Genomic DNA, 20,243 nt, shown 5'->3' with positions numbered 1-20,243 from the left:
GTTTGTTCTGACCTCTCAGTGCATGGTGTTTGGATGACTTCAGACTGCTTCTCCTTGTTTTCAAGTGAGAACACCTCGTGTCCCAAATTGTCCCAAATTCCACTTTGGGGAAAGGAATTCTATTGTGGCACAGTGTTCTGTATCTTGGGGACATGGTGGTCATTCTGCACTAACTCCCACCTCTCCAGGCTAACCCTTCATCATGGTTTTGCTTCTACTTACTGGCCAATAAAGAATTGAAACTGAGTGGTCTGTGCTCTGGTTCTGTGCATCCCTCCTAAAAACATCATGATTTTCCTTCTTTAGATTTGAGTCCTCAAGGTGGCTGCATTATCACTCCTCGTGAGAGGTCCTTCTTCCAGGGCTGTGACCCAGAAGCACAGGTCGAGGACCAGCACCCTGCCTCTTCAGACCACATGTTTACAACAGCTGCTCAGTGTCAAGAGCCCCTCACATCTCCCTTCCTTTTCTCTAAGCCTGCCACTTCCTCAGCAAGGGATTTCCCATGGGGTCCTTTTCAGGTGCCCCCAACTCTTTCAGAGACATGACTGAGCAGTGTATATGATCTCTCTTAGAGTATCAGCTACTGAAGTATGATGTTTGGAAAGTCTGAACCGAGAGAACTTCCTGCAGCAGAGAACATTAAGTTGAATCCAGAGGGAGTGTGTGTTATGACTTCTCTGACTCTTTCAGAAGACTCCATGGGGTCCCCTTGTCCAGAGCAAAAAGATTTTATAGCAAGAAGGGAGAGGCTAGATTGTTTGGCTTCTGAGTTATAAGCTTAGTTTTGAAGCTCCTTGCCTTTATTTGAACTATCTGGGGACACAATATTCTCTGTTGGTTAAAACAAAACAAAACATCAGTGTTGAGATTTTTTTAGAATTGTAAAAGAAGATTGTTGAAGAAGGAAACATCAGGTGAACTGCTTGCCTTGCAAATATGAGGACCAGAGTTTTGACACCTAGAACCCACAAAAGAGCCAGACATGGATTGAAGACAGAGACAGGGAATCCCAGGAGGCAGCTGAAGAGTCAGATGAACTGAAAGTGTTCAGTGTTAGACCCTTCCACAACACATAAGGTGGAAAGCCATAGAGGAAAACATCCTACATTAACCTCAGTCATCCAAGTATATGCACATGTGTACCTACACACATACCTGCAAACACTCATACACATGTGTATTCACACACAACTCTGAAATATACATATGCAAGTAAATAAATATAAAGTAAAATATAGCAAGTAAAATAATTTAAATTTTTTTAAAGGACAAGAAGCAAGAATCAGCTAGGTGGTGGTGGTGGTGCACACTTTTAATCCCTGCACTCGGGAGGCAGAGGCAGGCGGATCTCTGTGAGTTTGAGGCCAGCATGGTCTACAGAGTGAGTTCCATGACAGAGAGGGCTACACAGAGAAACCCTGTCTAGGGAAACAAATGAACAAACAAAAAGTTGGGATAGAACCTTGAACTGAGATGAGGCAGAAGTGAAGAGAGAAGAGCTACCATTGATTCATCCTAACCAAAACTGCCCCAAAGATGGGTAAATGAGGGAGAATAGAAACATGTGAGTCCACACTGGACTTTCACATTGTCTACAATGCCTTCACATGCTAGAAGAGTTACTAACGTTTAGCACCAGTGTGGGACAGTTAGATGAATGTCTTCGGTGCTGAGTTCCTGGATGGGTTAGCAGTGAGGCTGCTTGCTGCCCCACCCTCCTAATTTCCCTCTGAATCTCACCCCACATCTTCCAAGAACTAGAAGCAGAATGCTGGGACCCCGTTTCCACTCATTCTTTTTACCATTGTTCTGCGACCATCAGCTTCTTCACCAAATTGCTGCAGCAGCATTCTATTGCCCAGAGTGCTGACCCAGAAAACAGGATGGGACAAATGTCTTCTGCTCAAAGGAGTCTGTAGAGAGAGGGTATGGGAGGGAAGTGGGGAGAAAGAGAGAGAAGGAGAGCAAGAGGAAGAGGGAGAGGGAGAGTGAGAGCAAGAGAAAGGAGAGAGAGAGAGAGAGAGAGAGAGAGAGAGAGAGAGAGAGAGAGAGAGAGGAAAGATCCAGTGGTCTGACAAAGACAGCCTTGATTCAAGCCATGGTCTTTCTTTAATGTATTAGCCTATAAAATACCATTATGTAAGTACAACTTATTAAGACCTAAGTGGCTATTTAATAATAAAAGTGTTCTACAATGTTCAGAAATATTAAACATTGCATGTCATTTAATATGATTAATTGGACATTTTTTGTAGAATGTGTCTTTATCATCTGCCAGAGGCTTTGAAATGAGTGATAAGTCTCAGGTGCCTTTAGTTCTGTGTAATAGTAATGCATCAAATAACTTGTTGATGTAAAACAGGGATGCCCGTCTTTCATGCTTCCCTAAAGTTATTGCTAGACAACTTGGTAAAGGTGGAAAGAACAGGTGCCTGCTGGGCCATCAAGCTACTTTGTAGGCAAGTCCAGAATTGAATAGCAGATGGAATGCAGATGTTGGTGCCACTCCAATAGTCCCAGAATCTTCCATTCCTTCATCAATTTCACAACAGGGCTAATTGTCAGCCGCTTGTATCTCCCAACTCTGACAAAATTGTGTAATTCTTCCAGGCTGAGCATGGCATATCCTAATAAAAACCAGAAAGACTGGGTTCATTTCTGAATTCTCAAAATTAACCCCCTGAAAAAGTCAATTATAGTACTATATATAGTCATCGTTCCCCCATGAGTCAATTAAATTATTCTGAGAGACTTACAACAGTCTCTAGTTTCTCAGAATACCAGAATACTTAAGATGTTTACCATTTCTAGTTGAAATGAAAACAAAGTTTTATGTAATTTACACACTATTGAATAAAGTCTCTTAGCACACACTCATTTAGCATGTGCTGATGTGATAGGCGTGCACGTGGAGCGCTAATTTTATTTCAACAGGGCCTTCTCTGTTTCAAATGTTCTTTGAAGTTAGTTTGAGTTTGGGGCTTTTCCATTAAAATTGCCTTGCCCTTTACAGTTTAGAACAATGATCTGGGTTAAAGGCCTTAACATCAGGCAGACATGGCACAAATTGCCTTTGCCCAGCATTACATCACATTATCCAAAGTCCTAGTCTTCAGTTTTTCAAAGGTCCATTTCTTTTCCTGGCATTTTCCATAACTTTGTTTGTCCTGGGTCTAAGGCTGTTCTGGCATTGTTCTCCCAGGTCTGCTACCCCTCTCCTAATGTTTTCACTTAGCTTTGCATACACGCACTCTACACAGAGGGGAAGTGTGCTTATTGCCAGTCATCTGAACTTTAATCATGGCTGAGTGGAATAAAGAGGACAGAGTAAGAGGCACAGGTTCTTCAGCTCATCTGAAGACCACACGGGCAACTTCTCAGTGGCCTGCTTCTCCATCACTGTTTCCTCCTCACTCAGAAGTTGGTCCCCAGAAAAACCTTATGGAGCCATTCTGTCATGTCCTGAGTAGGAAGTTACTATTCCCACTCCTGTTCACTTTTAAGAGACTCCCAGGCCTTCTCAGAGGAAGGCAATGATGGTTGGCTTATTCATTCACTCATTCATTTATTCATTCATCATTCATTCATTTTTGGTACACTGAGCAAGTGCTTTCTGTATGCTGGACACAGTCCTTAGTACTTGGCATCCACAAGACCCATGTTCTCCACAGTATCTTGAAGGACAAAAAGAAGAAAGTAAGCAGGGATGATGGTGCATGCACAAACTGACAGAAATGGCAGAACTAGCTGCAGAAAGCAATCACTGGGAGAGTAATATTGACACTAACAAGCAGCGAAGAATTCAGAGAAGTGAGAGGTGGCTCTCCAAGGGGGGTTCAGTGTTTTTGGATACGCAGGAATTTCTGGTGTGTACTAATCAAATATTTAAATAAAGTTTAAAATCTATGACAAAGAGATCCAAGTGTAATTGCTGTGGAAAAATTCTTCTGTACACTGTGAATATATGTTGATCTCATTGTTAATAAAGAGCCAGCTGGCCAGTAGCTATGCAGGAATAGGTTGGGTGGAAGAGCCAAACTGAGAGGACTCTAGGAAGAAGAAAGGCAGAGATAGGAGTCACTAACGAGACATGGAGAGAAGATGAGCATGCCATACTGAAAAAATGTACCGCCACATGACAGAGCATTGATAAGAAATATAGGTTAAGTTGTAAGAGCTACTTAGTAACAAGCCTAAGCTATCAGCTAATCATTTATAATTAATATTAAGTCTCTGTGTGGTTACTTGGGAGCAGCTGACAGGACAGAGCTGATTCACCTCCACATCCTCCCTTTTCCCCCCACCTCCTATTTCTATTCCTTTACCTTGTCCCCCTTCTGCTTTCATGGCCTAGCTATGTATGATTTTGTATACCTATGCAAAAATGTAGAGCTCACAAATGAGAGAAACATGATATTTACCTGTCTTCCTGAGTCTGGGTCATTTCACTGAATGTGATCCTCAGTAAAATCCCTTTTCTGGCCAACAACAGAATTTTATTATTTCTAACTGAATAAATCTCCATAGTACACATGTTGCAATGCTATCATCCCTTCTGTTGACAGACATCTAGGTGGATTCCATAACTTGGTGTAGCCTTTTAAAGGATGAAAAAATGAAAGAAGAAATGAGTAACAGAATCAGAATGGGGCATGGTAAGTCATCTTTGCACTTTTGTGCAATAATAATTATTGTGTCAATTTAGCACATCAATTGCAATTTGAAAAGACAGGAAGGATGTGGCCAGACAAACAGAAGCAAGAGGCCCAGAAAGGATGGTAGCCTGACAAGTGCCCAGGTTTCACTAGGACCGCCACCCCCCTCCAAAAAAATATTCAGTTACAGAGCTTGTGTGAGAAGCCAGACTTGCCATGAACTACAGTGAGGATAATATGGAGAAGATTTGGGAGCAAGAGAGATGATATCATAAAGTTTATCTGGACTTTCCAAGTGTTTTTCATTTGTAACTTTTGTGGCTTACAACAGAAATGCTAAAATTTACTCATCCTATCCTTGTGAATTCCATTTGATTGAAGGTAGTGTCTATTTTTAGGTTAGCAAAGCTCAGAATATGAATGATATTCTGAGAAATGAGTTTTTATTTACTTGTTACTGACTCAAAAGCCCCTCGATAGTAAGGCTGATGGTAGATGGATGTACACTAGTGGGTCAGTTCTGCTCCTGGATGACCATGTCGATTAGCCATGAGTTCCTATGCTGATCGCTTGGTCTTGTCTTCACTGAGATACCTGCTGTGTATACTTCTGTATCCTTGCCATGCAGTACTTCCTGATTCAAGTCTTCCTCCACATGGCAGCAATGAGTCAAGGTCATCAAGGTGTCTTAGTTAGGGTTTCTATTGCCATGAAGAGACACCATGACCACAGCAACTCTAATAAAGGAAAATATTTAATTAAAGTGGTGGCTTACCATTTCAGTTGTGTAGTCCATTATCATATTGGTGTTAAGCAAGGCAGCATGCAGGCAGGCATGGTGCTGGAGAGGTAGCCAGGAATTCTCACATCTTGATTTGCAGGCAACAAGAAGTGGTCTGAGGTACTGGGAGTGGCTTGAGCATATATGAGACCTCAAAGCCTGCCTCCACAGTGACATACTCCCTCCAACAAGACCACACCTACTCCAATAAGGCTACACCTCCTAATAGTGCCACTCCCTTTGGAGGCCATTTTCTTTCAAACCACCACACAAGATGTCATGCTGGTATAATGTAATGATATATGTGGAATTAATTTCACCCCTTAAGTTTAGTGTAAGACTGCAATAGCCAAGACTAGCTCCCAAGAAAAATCATTCTTGTTTTTACTCCTACATTTTCAGTCAAGTGATTTTTCAAATGTCTTCAGATAAAAATTAATGTGTTAGAAATGATGGTAAATGTCTTCCCATCTCAGCATTAGAACGATTAAAAGTCACTGCTCTGTTCTTTGGGGGGGGATTTTAATTCTTTTTTCATTTCAAAAGTTTATTGCACGTTAGTAAGACTCCATGGTTCTCGGCTGCTATTTCCAATGTGTGGATGTTATTTCTATATTTGTTAAGAATGTGTCTGCATTTTGCACATTTCTAAGATGATCTGCAGGTGTGAAGTTTCGGTTCAAATTCTTAAGTAACTTGATTTTAAAAAAAAAAAAACCCAACAAACCCTTATCTTTACATTAGAAAGTCAAAGGTGGTGTGGGCTGACTTTTGTTTCAGAAGTGTGGCTTCATTCTAGAGGCTAATTCATCTTACTTTACTTAGGTGCTTATTTTATTTCATTTTACTTTTCAGTTTTTGGAGACAGGATCTCACCATGTGACCTTGGCTGTCCTGGAACTCATGGAGATCCACTTGCCTCTGCCTTCCAAGTTCCAGGACTAAAGGTGTGCACCATCATGCCCAGAGCTTATTCATTTAGAAGTAAACTAAAACACCATTTGTAATTTAAAAACGTGCCACCCTCTTTCAGGTCTGGATTTTAGACCTTTAAAGCAGTAAAGGAGCCGTAAAGGTGATGGTACAGTAAATCTGGTTAGGAATACAAGGGGATCATTTCTCTCCCAGACATAACTGAGATTTCCTGGGAGAATAATTCTGGAGCAGGCAGGAGTTGGAGACCATCTTTAGTCACATTTGCTGTAAACTAACCTAACACCTAAAGTCTATGCAACATCACTCCCATGTTTATGTGTCATCAAGGGATCCAGGACACTATGCAATAGCATTTTTCATAGACTACATGTCCAGGTTGGATCCTGGGTATGAAGGTCACTTGTCTGCATGGTCAATTTGAAGAGGGCAGGTGTGGCTGACCTCCCCTTAGCAGCGACTTCTTTCCTCGCTCCACAGGCTTTCTCTTCCACACAGAACATGAAACGACAGCAGCCCATCTAAAACAGAAGGTGACCACATGGCCAGGGGCACATAAGTAGTTCTACAAGTCCACCAGGAGTCCAGGACAAAGTAATACACAAGGCTTGATTTCATGCCCAGAATCATTCATTACCCTAAAAGCGCTAGGCTGATAAAATAGAAATCCAAATCAAGACAACAGAAAAAAGGCAGGGATCGAGACAACATGCACAGCTCCATCTCAGCCACACTGACTAATGCAAGGCCCTTTCTGAATGCTGTAGCTCAGGGAAAGGGTCAAGGCAGAAAAACACTACTGAATGTCCACAGTTTTTATGACAGCAAGGAAGGCACTTGTGAGTGTCAGCTTTTTATTTTTAATCTTTGCATGTGGGCAAGCACATGTGTGTGCAGGCATGTGTGTGTGCACAGCCATGCATGTGTGAGTACATGTGTGCATGTTTCTATGCAGTGTGTGTGTGTGTGTGTGTGTGTGTGTGTGTGTGTGTGTGTGTGCAAACATGAAGGTCAGAGGACAACCTTGGTGGTGGTTCTCCCATTCCACCTTCTCTGCTATGAACGTCTTTAGGAATTCAGCACAGCATACGCCAGGCTAGCTGACCCATAAGCTTCCCGGGATTCTCTCTGCCTCCCATCTCTCTGTAGGAGCCCTGACAGTTTGTGTTGCTGTGTTTGGTTTTGTGTGTCCTCTTAGGATTAAAACATGTATTAAACACGTTACCTACTGAGCCATCACCACAGCCCTTCACCTTTAACCAGACTTCTTCAGGTTCTTAGTAAGTCTCTCTCTGAGGGTAGACTTCTAGTGACCGTCAGGTGACCCTGACTGGGCTGTAACCACCCACACCACCCACCTCCTGCCTCCTGCTTTGCAGATACAGTAGTAAGATCACGGATGCTCAGAAAAGTCCCCAAGCTGTGAGTCACCAGAATTAGACAACTCCCACCATCAATGTGATGCTGAGCTTTGATAGGTCCCCATTGACGAGGCTGTGGTTCCAAGTTTGTTCAATCATCGGGAAAGAGAGAATATTTCTTAGGTAGCATTTGCAGTTGAATCTGTGAACTCTGGATAAATTAGGTTGCCCTCTACAATGTGATGGACCTCATCCAAGCATGGGAAAGTCCTAGAAAGTTGGCTTCCCATGAGAAAGAGAGTATTCTCCTCCCTCCAAACAGCCTTGAGACATGAGATGGACGCCTCCGCTCTTCTGGCATTTCCACCCTGTTCTATAGACCTTGAGCTACCAACCCTACAAGCTTTGAGACAGTTAGCTGCACTGACTCTCTCCTTATATACGTGATAAAAGATAACATGTATGTTAGGAATATATATGACAATCAGTTTAAGCCATTGTATCATATTACATAGTGCATTAATATATATTTGTATATGTATGAGCACACACAGAGCACCATGCAGACACATATAGGCTGCTGGTTCTGGGAGCTGGGCAGCTAAATTGCTATGTAGCCTCTTTTCACCTACTGTCAGGTGATCAAGGGTGTTTGTGATATTGGCTTTTATAAAGATATTGTCCTGGGATTGATTCTGAACTCAATCAATGACTAGCTGACTTGGAGCAAATTCCTTAGGCTTTTCTGACCCTATCTGTCCATCTGGATAAACATCAGCCATAAGTTTAACTTTGATGAATTCACTGTGACAAGATCCTGCTCGTAACTGTTGTTATCATGGTATCATTGATGTGAGCTTCTCAAATTCTTTCTCAGCCATACTCCACATTTGAGAATCACCTTTGGTTGCAGCATCATGAGCACAGTACAAAAGAGACACCACTAAGATGAAGTCTGCTTTGTATTTTTTCCAGTCAGCGAAGAGACTCTGCTTGGGACAAAGGATGAAAAAGGATGAAAGACAGCTGGCTAGCAAGAGGGAATCACAGCTGGCTGAGTGGAAGTTGGGGAGAATGACTTGAATGGTTGATCAGTCTGGAGAAGTTGACTACCTTCAAAAGCTGGAGGTGGACGTTTTAAAATTAGCCAGAAGCCTGTGTGAGTCAGATGGGAGGAAGAGCAGTCTATGACGAGGCACAAGGGCTATGGGGGCAGTTCTTTCTGAAAGCTCACACTTTCATTCTTTAGGGAACAAGACATTGGGGATATGATTGTTACCTGGAGGTAGGCATCAGGGAGGGTCAACTCCATGGCCCCCTGCAGCGGAGGTCATTCTCAAGCACTAAAGATGACTGTTGAAGGGAAACACAGAAGCTGAGGCATGCGCCTGGGCTCGTACTTCACACTTATTTGGTGTTTGACACATTTAGAGAGTCAAGTCTCCATGTGATGTATCCCACCTTTCATGCATCGCTTTTGCTCTGGCAATTTTCACTTTTCTTTCAGTATTTGACCCCAAACTACTTCCGGCAAGACGCTGAAAGGCTTATTGTTTGTTAGTTGGTATCTGAATGTACTTCTTATTTCTTTAAAAAGACTGAAAAAAAGTCTTCCTAGCAAAAATCTCACTTTCTTCTCTTACAGCACACTTCAACTTGATAGTATGGCATTCACAGAGCCAGAATGAAACCCGATGTGGAGAAAATAATCAAAGCAGCTGTGACTCTAAAATGGTCAGGGGCCAGAAAGCATAAACCCTCTTACCTGAGGACAATTCAGTTCCAAAACAAGACCCAGCGAGAATCACCCTCTAGGGTTGCACTGAACATCATTCCTGAGAGTCGGCAGGAGGTTGGCTGCATCCAGTGAGACTCTCAAGCACCTAGTGATGCCTCTCTTCAGCGTCTGAAGCCTGTTGGGTGTCAGAGCAACTGCACAAGAATACAAGCCACCCAGAGACTCCAGTCTCAACCCAGCAAGGATTAGTGAGCCGACATTGAATGAAGTCCAAGGAACACACCCCAGGTTCAACCATGACATGTCTGGAATGTTCTGGAAGTAATGTCTGGGAGAAGGTATAAAGTTAGGGAACTTGAGTAGTCTTTTCTTTGGGAGCAAAGATTATGCAAATACTGATAAAAAAATTTATATTTAGCTACTACATTTTTTTAATCTGTCACTTTGGGGAGGTGGGTTATGAAAAATGATATCCTCTCTGTGTTGGGCTCAGAAAATACCTAGAAATTTTTCCATGCATGGATTTGGATCCGGAAGAATTTTCTCAGCCACAGCACTTAGCATTTTCTTCTTCTTCCTGTTGATTTTCTCTTTTAGGACAAGTGCTTTAGAGGCATTTTTGATTTGATTTGTCAATAACACTGGGTAAGACCCTTTTCTCTCTGACCTTGTGAGAGAGTTCAGAGGATCAGGAAATCGCTATATATGTCCACAAGAATAAAACCCCAGCTCCCTGGGCTGACCTTCAGCGGTCCTTCTAGCAGCCTGTACTCTGACCCCAGTGCTTATTCAGGAATAACAGCATTCTGGTATTTCTGCTGTTCCTGACATTTAAAGCCTGTGCTAGCTGCCTCATTGTGGGAGCTGTCTTAGAAGTTAGCTTTCATTTTTAGGAAAAAGAAATAAATTATGCAGTAATCCTTCATTTTGTCATCAAAGACAACAGGTTACCAAAAAAAAAAAAAAGAAAGAAAGAAAGAAAGAAAGAAAGAAAGAAAAGAAAAGAAAAGCCTTAGTTTCAGAAAACACTAGAGATAAATCTTTTATTTAAAAAATAATACTGAAAAGAGAAAGGTATGTGGTCTTGCTTAACAATTTTAATCATTATCAATCCTTGCTTCTATAGGAACTTAGAGTATTTAATAGTCTATGGAACAGATGCCCTTTGTATCTAACTTCATGGTGTGTGTGTGTGTGTGTGTGTGTGTATGTGTGTGTGTTACAATCAATGACTTAAATTTGTATCTCTTTGGTCTATGCTTTTTTTTTAAATGTGCTAGATAATATAATATATATTATATACACTTCACTTAATTTTAAATTCTTCCCTGGATCTGCCATTCCCTGTGTGAATATGCTTATCTATGTATACAGAAATAACACAGTAAGAAAGAGAGCTGACTCCACCAAGCACTCATTCAGTCAAGGGCAGGAAGAATGGGGAGGGAGTGTCTCCTTCCCCAGAACTCAAAGGATGGTACCAGGAGCCCAATACAAATATGGCTAAAACGTTACCTGCTATAAAGTGACGTTGCTGATGAGTCTAAGGAACTCTCTCTTTTCTGGTGCAGGTTCTTACGTAATTAATTGAAAATAAGTAAAGACCACCAACAAGCCAGCCAGCAGGGCAGCTTGAGTAAGAAGAGGTTAAGAGAGATGAAGCCCAAATGGGAAGCTGAACTATTGGTCTCATATGCATCTCCCACAATGAGATAAAGGACGAGATGTTAACAAAGGCATGGGGACCTTCAGCTGTACATGGGGTATAAAATACATGGTACAGGTGTCATCAAGAATGCCAGTTAGAAACTGGGAACCCGTGGCGTAGGGGTTGCTTGTCAGGTGTGGTGCACTGCCCATGTTCCCGATATCACTCGAAGACCTCCCCAGCACCTCCAACCTCTCGGCCTCGTCTATCATGCCCTCCTAAGCCAGGTTACCAAACTTTCTTCTCCAGTCTTTAAATTAGATCCTTCACTCTATTTCTCTGGTGCTTGATCTGGTTTCTTCATTCCTCCTCAATACTCCCCTGGCCCCTGAGTCATGAAATCAATCACAGTGTTTGGTCATGGCTGCTCTGTTTATTCTTACTAAAGGTAAAATACAAAACAAAACAAAAACCAAACAAACAAAAAAACCTGCATCTCCTCATTGTGAGACATTCTGGCTCATGGCCTAGACTATGATCAAACTGCAATGAATGCAAATGAGTGAACACCGCATATGTACAGAAAGTGCCTAAGTGCTATTAATATAGATAACAAGAAATCATAACAGAAACGCAGGCATAGTTTATTTAGTAGCAAGCTGTCTGAGTCTCCTAAGAAATTAATGAGCAGTTTTGCGGGGAAGGTCGGCTCTCCCTGAGTCATTACAGTCACAATTTGCATTCAGACAATGAGTGTGGGCTTCACAGCTCTTCTAAGTTATTCAGCGAGGCACTTAGCAGGTGCTGCAAGCCTTTCCCTGTCAGCTGAGAGGCGTGGGTGAGGAAGTAAGGACGGCCTCTGCTTTTGATGTGAACTTAGCAGGATTTGCTGCAGTAGAGCAGAGTCCTTGTGGCCTTTGCCATGGTGATGTTTTACAGAATTTCCAAATAAATAGATACATGAACACAAAGGAAAGATGGTATCTGCTATACTGGGAGGTTGTGTCTATAGCATATCTAGTCATTAATCTGGAAGTGCCTTGTCAGAACTAGGCATAGATTGACAGAGTGATCACCCATAAAGTAGGTATGCCTTTTATCTATGCCTAGGAAGAAATTACATCTCCTAACTATAAAAAGCATTGTCTGTCGTAGTATTCCTCCATATATATATATATATATATATATATATATATATATATATATATATATACTTTACCATGGCCCGGTGACCATGGCCTAATCCCTTATAGAGCCGTAAGTGAGCCCAAAGTTCTGTGTCTTCACTTCCCTACTATGCCTTTCTCCTCACTTTCCATTCCAAGCCATGGAGTGGTATAGTCAACCACCATGGGTCTCAATCACAGATGGAGACACCCCACTGATAGCCGCCATCCACTACAGTGCAATGAAAGGATAGAAAGCAGGGTCAAGGCTGTCGTCCACTCCTCCATTCATCTGTGCTACTTTGCCAATTATTTAACCTTGTCCAAGGATGAAACATGTCTAGAGCCTTTTATTTGTGCTTTATATATTCTCTGTTACACAGTCTTTTGTTGCTGGCTGACTGGGGTTTTTGTTCTTTCATTTTATTTGGATATTATACATTCTATATTTTGACTTACTTTCCTGTTTTTCTTGTTGTTGTTATGTGCAGGTTAACAGCAAGATAGTCCGTAGACCATGTGAACATGGTGGTGGTTGAAAGGTAACCTTTGGGGTGAACAGAGGTAAATGAGACTACCAGCATGCAATGTGACATTCCCAGACCTCAGTCTTGCCTTTTGACTCCTCTGAGCATAATTTATTTAGCAGTTCTTACTATCCAGATTTCTGTCATGAATATTTTTCTGATCTGGAAAAGAGAGAGATGCAGTGAAATGAATTACTTAGAAAAATCAATTTGCTGCCAAGCCTCAGTTTCTCCACTTGAATTAGAGTAGTATGCAAAGAACAGTTTTTAAATGCTGTTGAGATATTGTTTCCAACTGGCAGAAAGGGGTCATACCCTGTGCATGCACAAGTTCTGTGCTCATTTAAGCTCAGGTCAAACAGACAGGTTGTGCTCCAAACAACCCTTTGATTTCACACCTCCAGGTCTTGGGGGGATTTAGTCAACAGTAGTTATGGATTCCTCCTCCTGGTGATGTGCTATGCTTGAAAGAATTTGATACTTTAATGGACTCATCCCCTTCTCAATGTGTAGACTTCTCTAGTGTTAGACTGGAATTTTTCTCATGGTGTTGTTGATAAAAATAGCAATAAGTAGAAACCCCCAGAGAGCCAAGGTGTGGTCAACCTCAAATGTGACTTGGTACATGTTTGCTTTTCTTCTGTGAAAGCTGAAGAAGTCTTGCCTCTGATAGTTCTTGCTAAGAGTGAACTAAAATCACACACCAGAAAAGAAGGGTCCAAAGCTATGAGTAAGTCCTCAACTATTTTCAAGGGGAAAATATAGTCTCTTGCTGGGAAAACATTTATATTTTCCTTCCTTGGTTATATGAAGGACTTGTGTTATAGCTGAAATGATATCTCTCTCCCACTGACTACAAATACTCCATGGGAGGGGTAGAAGAGAAAGGAACTTTCAAGTAGAAGGGCCTGAAGAGTGAGGAGTAAACTCAAAAACATCCCCAGCTCTCCCAGCCCCAGCTTCCTCCTGGCTCTCCGTGAGTTCTGACTGATCTCCCAGGATCCATCTCCAAGATTGAAAGAAATAGTGCACATTGGCATTAACTTTAGGGAAGGATGTATTGCATCCACACCAGAATCTAGATATTTTTGTTGTTGTTGTTGTTGTTTCTATTCCTCTCTGTGTCTATACCCAGTCTGGATTGTCTTTCTGTAAATATCTCACTGAACCCTTTTGCTGACAGCCCTGGCTTCCCCCACAAGCCTCAGTGCTTGATGAACATTTTGTCTTGGAAAATAAGTACCTGTACTTCCAGCTCAGTGCATTTGAATCCAATTCATTTTATTTACACCCAAACCTGCCTGCATCCGGCATTGCTTTTCTTTTAAGTGAGAGATTATGCTTTCCAGGTGCTGGAGGTCAAAATAATGGAGTTACAACATCACCCTTGCATTCATTCAATCTTTCAAAGCATAGGTATTTTTGTGATGTGTCATATCCTCTCTTATAGCTAAGAACATATGCAGTGATCAATAACCCAGGCTTCAGACCCAAAGGTGGGATCGGCTGCTCTAAACACATCCACTCATTAAAGAAGCTTCAGTTTTCCAGCTGCTCATCTCTACTTCATTTGGAGCTCCAACTGCCCACACCATAATCCAAGCCCCAACGATAGTAGTCATTACAGTGAGCCACTCCCTAGCTTCAATGAGCTTCCACACGGCAGCCAGACACACCCTTCTAAAGCCAATTCCTTGATATGTACATGTAGAGGCCAGAGAAGAATGGATGTCTTCCTGTCACTCCCCACTTTATTCCTTTGAGATGGGGTCTCTCACTGAACTGGAAGTTCACTGTCAGCTAGGCTATCTGGCCAGGGAGTTCCCTGTCTCCACTCCCCAATGCTGAAGTTACTTCCATCTACTTTGAAATATCAAATTTTAAAGTTGTACCTGTTTCTAAGAAAACTATCACAAATGCTTTTTGAATAACATGTCTAACTAACGTATCTAAAGTATCAATGAATACTTTCTCTGATTTCCCATGACTTATAATGAGTTTCTCCCTTACCTATGGCAGCAATTTTGAGCCCTGACTTGGGCATGTGTGCATGAATGTGTTTTAGACATGGAAAGAGGCTCTGACTGATTATTCCCCTAAAGGTTGTATCTCTTGATGATCTGCATGTACCAGTGGGAGTGAAGCTGATAAGAGAGAACCTGAGAATCCTATGTCCCAGGGCCAGCTCCACTGTATATGGAAACCTTTACTGGTTGCTAAAGCTAAACCCATCTTCTTTACTAAGTTGTGTTTAGGTCATGTTCTAGACTGTTGTTCTGTTGCTGTGAACACCATGACCAAAAGCAATTTAGGAGGGAAAGGTTTCTCTGGCTTCCACATCCCAGGTCACAGTCCATCTCCAAGGGAAGTCAGGGCAAGAACTTAAGAGAGGAACAAGGAGGCAGAAAGTGAAACAGAGGCCATGGAGGAACTCTGGTTATTGGTTTGCTCTCCACAGCTTTCTCATTTTGGTTTCTTATATATCCCAGGGCCTACTTAGAGATGGCATTGCCCACCCTGGACTGGGCCTTCCCACATCAATCATTAATCAAGAAAATGCTCCCATAGTCTTGCCTATAGGCCAATCTGACAGAGATGTTTTCTCAATTGAGGTTCTTCTTCCAAGAAGACTCTAGCTTGTGTCAAGTTTTTTTTTTTTTAAGCCACACCCCCATCCTTGCTTGGTGACTCCTAGGATGGAAACAGAGGGAAGGGCAGGCTCACCACACAAAGACCCATGTCTGTTACGCAGGTTTTTGCTCTATAGGCTCTTAATATCAAATGATGTCAAAATTCAACTTACAGGCTGGAGAGATATCTCAGTCATAAAGTGTTTGCCTCACTAGCATGAAAAGTTGAGATCCAGTGATTATTGCTTCATGTAAATCAGCAGGCTCCATTTAAAAGAGTGCTTCTCAACCTTCCTAATGCTGAGACCCTTTAATACAATTCCTCATGTTATGGTGACTCCCATCCATAACATTCTTTTCATTGTTACTTCATGACTGTACGTTTGCTCCTGTTCTGAGTTAAAATGCAAATATCTGTGTTTCTTGATTATCTTAGGTGACTCGTGTGAAAGGGTTCACAGGTTGAGAACTGCACATTTAAAACACTCTCACCCACATTTGTATTACAGGTTTTCCTGTGCATCTGAAATAGGAGAAGTGATCCCCACCCATGTCCTGAGCTGTTAGTGCCACCAGATACTTCCAGGGAAAGACCCTAACTCCCACAAGTACTCTGCTTTCAAATCCTACTCACTGAATCAGAGAAATCTACACTGCCATGATGATGTGTTATTGTAAATATGGCCGTGGAACCCAATTAAAAGTTCATCCTTGAAGATAAACTCATGTGTGTTGGTCTGTGTCCTTACTTCTACTGGTACAACCAAGTATAAATTTGCTAAACATATCATTACAGCAGAACAAAGTTTTCACCAAAAGAAGAAACCAAAGGGTCTGGGTGTGCCATACATATAATTCATAGCTTCAGCAAGTGTGGAATAAATGAAGATTATCTCAGCAACACCCTGGCTTACTGCTCTCCATCACCCATAATGCTTTGTGATGAACAAGCCTTTGGAGAATACCAGAATCATTCCACAACCGAACGTAAGTATCATGAGCCTTTATGTTTTGATTTCATCTTGTTCAAAGTCAATGGAAAAAAATCTTTGCTCATGTTATTTAACACGAAGAGTCCCCAAAATTGTTAGCTGATGGAGCTTCTAGCAAATTTTAACTATTTAAATCAGAATTTCTTCATTACATGCTATTATAACATTTTCCTTAGAAAGTGAAAAAAACAAATGAATTTACTGGTGGGAAGCCAAGATTTAAATTAAAATTCTGTAGCGATGTTCTGTCCACCCACACATTAGTCAAGAAACAGCTACATACCATTGGTGGCTCTCTTAGGTCATACTGACCTCTTTATTCTCTGTCTAGCAGGTCAGATTCATACTCTCTCATAAGGTCATATCACCAAGGAGTACCATAAACCTTAGACCATGTCATCTATAGCCTAAGATATTAGTATAACAGCAAAACTGCCTAACACCAAATTCTGTATCCCCAATACTAAGCAGTGTACAAGAAAAACTGATTTGTATAAATATTGTTTGTTAGACTATTGTGCTCAAATGAATTCATGTATTTTGTAACAAATCAGAATGAATTCAAAGGGGCTATGAATTTTCAGCACCTGAATCTATTCCTACACAAGCATTCAAAAGAACCGTATGAAAAGTGTTTGTTGAATGAAAGGTCTTTAATAGGAATAAAAGGAGAATGTTTAGTCTGAAATAGTTAATGTTTTAGTATTAAACGGTAAAAAAAAAAAAAATTGTTTGAGACTTATAAGCTATCTTAACCCATATAAAAGGTAGTTTCCATAATCTCAAAATATCATCATACACATGTTCTTTCCTTTGTCTTCTGAAATTACCTAAAAATAAAAAAATAAAAAAGTCCCAGAAGTGGAAAAGTACAATTAACATCCAGGACTCCTGGTATGATTCTCTAACAGGAGGAACCAGGATTCTCTGCCTGGCTAACTTGATCCAGATTGGGTAGAGGTCGACAGAAGAGGAAATACACATAATGAGACCATCCCATCTTCCAGGGAAGAAAACAAGGAAAAACCACCACCACCACCATCATCCTTACATGCACAGTGTGTCCCAGAGGGATACAGACCCAAATAAAGCTGCTCTCAAGGCTAGGGGTAAAACGGTTTGAGCAACAGCAACATAAAGTAATAACTTAAAGTAATAAACAGTAACTCACAGAATTAAACTGAGTGCAAAGATGCTTGAGTGCCCAGGGACATAAGATAGAGGAAAAAAAACCTCTCACCCAGAAGAAACTTAAGTAATTTATGTTCCTATTCTGCCTTCAAGGAAGTGGGGCACGGTCCTCCTCTATTGTGACATGGAAATAGGGACTTCCTAAGACAGATGTGGAGGACAGGGAGTTTGTGATTGAGACACCTGGTGAACAACACCAAAGCCAGGTGCCGGAAGACAACATCTACAGGATAAGTTCACACTGGGAACACATTTCTCTCACACACAGGATAAGGATGACATTTTACCTCTGTGATTCTCCCCTAGTACATTTCATACCGGTGTCACCAAGAACAAAAGCCCAGCCAGAGAGGAGCACCTCAAACCCTGTTCCTAGGCTTCCTCAAAACAGCAAAATTAAACTCTCAGATGACGTCATAGCTAAGAGATGCCTCAGGGAACATGACAATTTAATGAAGGAGTTCCTAACTCCTGACTGGTTTCTGTAATAGAAAAATGACAGCAGATAAAAACTAAGGGAAGCCAAGTAAGCTATAGACTTCAATTAACATCAACATTGGTTCACTGATGAAAATAATTTTTCATCATCATCACTATAAGAGGAGGCTGGGTAAAGAGGTCATGGGAATACTTGACTCTACTTGTAATTTTCCTATAATTCTAAAATTGTTTGAAAAATAAAGTCTAGTTAAAAATAATAAAGGCATTTTATAAAAACACTCATTTCTTCTTAGCCTTGGGCTCCAACATGGCTGCCAGAGATAATGGTTGTTCCTACAGTTCATATAACTGGAGATGTTCTGTCCATAAGTATTTACCGCTAGAATGTACATATGTGCTCACTGTTTTCACAACATCTGAGAAGATACTAGAATGGTATCTGGGCCCAGGTGATGGCTAAGTCTCAAATAAATGAATACTGCTAAATAAAAACATAGTGCACATTAAAGACCCAATTTTAGATTCAGTAACATAAAACAAAAACTTAGAAAACATTACCTGTAGACTAGTAGACTAGCTTAATGAATGAAAGCATTTACTGCTGAGCCTAATGACCTGAGGTAGTTCCCAGAATCCACTATAGCACGGACGTGTACACACACACACACACACACACACACACACACACACACACACACCATGGTATCCAAAAGAAAATATTACTGTATTACTAGCAATTTTGTTCTAAAAATAAAATATTGCAATTGAAAAATTCTTTCTTTTGCTAATGTCCCTGATAAGTAATACACATCTTTCAAGATATTTTCTCTCAAATGGCTTGTGCTGAATTCACTCTTGATTTTTAATAAAACATCCTCAGTGAGACCTAGTGTCTATAGAGATATCTGTGTGGTCTGTGGACATTCAATATGAAAGCACATTTGTGCAACCCTCTCCTACTCACGTGGTAAGCACTCAGTGCAGAACAGCCCAGTTTGGTCTGCTGTTGATAATTCTTAACTGATGCCTGGTAACTCTCCAGAAGCTGAATAAGGATATCTCTTTTTATTCACATAAAGATTTGTCATTATTTGGGCCTGTTTTTCTGTCACTGGCCATTTTCTGAGCAAGTATTATTACATGGTAAACTGTTTGCATTTCTTCCTTGTATTTCAAGTGAATGTGCCCTTTCTTGTAGGGTACTCTTCCTGCATCTTGTTCATCAAATTCCTGATAATGTTCTTTTGATCATAAAAGAACAACATTTTCTCTCATTAATGCAATTTTTTTTTTATCCAACATGGGCCATGCTGTGTAGGCATGTTGGCAGAAGTGATAAGTGATGAGAGAGACAGTTTGAACCAAGAACATGTTCAATGGAAAAACTCAGTTTCATTTTAAAAAAAATCTTGCTTTACATAATACAACAAACCTCAAAATCACTATGCTAACCAGAACTCTCCAGACACCAAAGACTTTGTGATTGCATTTCCATGGAACATCTGTAAAGGCAAACCTAAAAAGAAGAGAGCAAGTTAGTGAGGCCTGGGCAGAGAGGGAATGGGTCATTGGAAATGAATCCAGCAGGTTGTTGGAGTGATTAAATGTCTTGAATCTAGATTATGTATTCAGTTTACCAAAATTCACTCAATTTCACCCTTAAAGATTGACTTTTGCACTATGCAAATTACACACCAATAAAGCCATTCTGAAAGTGATGTTTACCAAGATGGCAGTGCGGGTCACCAAACTCTGCCAACAGGCATCTTCCAATGTAATCCATGCATCCCACAGTTACTCAGCCTATGGTGTCTCAGTCCACTCCACAGCTCTAAATCTCACAGAGCACCTGGCACTGAGTAAGGTCCGCAGAGAACCCCAGAAACGTCCAGGTGTTGAAATTACTGCCACTTTGGTCCAATCACCACCCCTGCTTAACAACCTAAAAACAAATAACTACCTACATCTCTTCCTTACTGAACAGCAGGAAAGGTCCCCACAACCCTTTACATGAACACAGAAGTCTTTTCTCTCTGTATACGAGACTGCTAGTTCAAGCAGTCTTGCTGTAGAAAATGTTAGAAGATTCTGCTGTTTCCAACTGAGCTGAAGCTACCAGCCTATTAATAACTGTGAAATACATAAGTCATGAAAGTTGGGGTGGGGGATGAGGAAGG

This window comes from Onychomys torridus, chromosome 17 (genome assembly GCF_903995425.1).
Source record: "Onychomys torridus chromosome 17, mOncTor1.1, whole genome shotgun sequence".
In the NCBI taxonomy this organism is placed as follows: Eukaryota; Metazoa; Chordata; class Mammalia; order Rodentia; family Cricetidae; genus Onychomys; species Onychomys torridus.
Note: the sequence above shows the minus strand (reverse complement) of the source record.